Source organism: Protobothrops mucrosquamatus, unplaced genomic scaffold, assembly GCF_001527695.2.
Source record: "Protobothrops mucrosquamatus isolate PMUCROS unplaced genomic scaffold, P.Mucros_1.0 scaffold_215, whole genome shotgun sequence".
NCBI lineage: Eukaryota > Metazoa > Chordata > Lepidosauria > Squamata > Viperidae > Protobothrops > Protobothrops mucrosquamatus.
This window is the reverse complement of record NW_015386291.1, coordinates 1,107,928-1,109,946: the sequence shown is the minus strand read 5'-3', so window position 1 is coordinate 1,109,946 and position 2,019 is coordinate 1,107,928.

Genomic DNA, 2,019 nt, shown 5'->3' with positions numbered 1-2,019 from the left:
AAGGAAGGAGGTGTGGCCAAAATGCAAGTGCGCCCCTGGGCGTGCAAGGGAGAAACTGGGAAAAAAATCTCCCACCAATTCGCCGTCCCACTACTGGCTGGGGGTCTCGCCACCATCCACCCACCCTCTCCTCGCGATTGGACGGCTTGCTTGGGAGGTTGAGGCAGGCCGGATAAAAAGACAGATCAGGCCGTAATTTGAGGACCCGAACTACAGCTTTGGTGGCTCTGTAGGCAGAGCTGAAAAGTTCTCTTCTCTGACAGAGAAGAGAACTTCGCAGCTCTGCCTACAGAGCCACCAAAGCAGCAGGTGGAGTGTGGAGGCTCAGGGAAAGAGGGTGCTGAAGTGGGCGGTCGTAAGACCAACACATCTGAGCAGAAAGGGGCCTCAGAACAAGTGGGGCAGGTAAGGAAAGAAATCCTTTGAGGCTGCTTTCCGCTCAACTGCATTGCTCTTGCCAATGGCCCGACCACCCACTTCAGCACACTCCATTCCCGAGCCTCTGGGCTCCACCTGCTGCTTTGGTCGGCCTGCCAGCCCCCACCTCAACGCCCTGCCCACCACCTACCATGGCCGCCCTGGGGCTGCAGGGCCTGGCCTGGCACGGGCCCCATCCTCCCGCTATCATGCATTCCCCATTGTCTGAGTTATTAATCCAATCACAGTTCAATTAACACTGCCAAAAAATCTCAGGCACATCCATTCAATTTTCCACTGCAGCCTATTAAAGTCAGCAGCCACATCCTTTGCATCCCGCTATGAACTTACCTCCAACACCAACACTCATTGAAGGCGAACACATTGAGATCAAAGACATTCTTGATTCCCGCTTTTTAAGGGGCAAACTCCAATACTTAATCCTATGGAAGGACTTTCCTCCCTCTAAAATGAGTGGGTTGATGTGCAACATATGCAAGCCCCACCTGTCAGAGCCCATATTTTAAAGGGCCTTTTCTTTCTCTCTAAACCCAAATTGCATTCTCTTCTCTCCCTGGGTTCTGCCATACTCCTGGAGGGGAGGGGGGAAGCGCTTGAGGGTTATTGCCTTGTTTCCTCTATCACTACAATGTGCTGTCCCTGCATTTCTTCCTCTGTGAACTTTCTCTCCCCTGTTGTCAGCTAGAAAGGGGGGAGGAGAATGGAATGTACCTCCGGCAACTGTTTTATCTCCACGTTCACAAGGGAAGGTGCGAAGCGCCGCCTAAACATCGCTGCAGTCTGGAGACGGCCTGATGTTATCTCCTTTTTCCCACAACAAACCTAACATCTTGGGATTGGCCTGTTTGAACTGACCAGATGAACTATGGGGTGGGGTTATGCTTGGGGATACTTTTTATCTATCGATCTGGCAGGAAACCCTCAGATCCTGTCTATTATGCCTGCTATCGGCTTCTCCTAATAAAAGCTCCTTTTGGAAGAAACCGCTTCCACGAGTTCTACTTTCTTGGGATGAGGTATTGAAGTCCTGACAGCACATCTTCTTCGAAAATTCCATGGCAAATATCCCAATAAACCCCATTGAAATAGCTCATTAACTGCTTATTTTGTCTCTTTCTCTCTTTCCTAGGATTAGTCTTTTGCACCATTGCTGCTTTGCTGATGCCAGACTGCCATGAACCCTGAGGGAAGGGAGAGAGCCAACAGAGGGTGGCCTTCCCAACTGCTACACCCCACCGCGGGGAGGCGGACCCAGGAGAAATAAGATGGTTCCGCCCCAGGCGCCTGATGGATCCTGAGAGATTCCAGATGGAGCTTGGGCCAATACCTGTGACTCCGACCCACGGCTCAGCGGGGGACCTGGTGGCCGCCTGGAATAGGGCGGCCGGTGGGGCCTTAGACCGGGTCGTGCCACTGCGGCCTCTCCCCCGTCGCCGGACCACCTGGGCTCCCTGGTTTTCCGGAGAGCTCAGGGGGATGAAGCGCCAGAGGAGATGCCTAGAGGGTGTTTGGAGGACTACCCGCTCCGAGACCGACCGGACACGGGTAAGGTCACATTTAAGGACTTACCTAGTGGCGTTG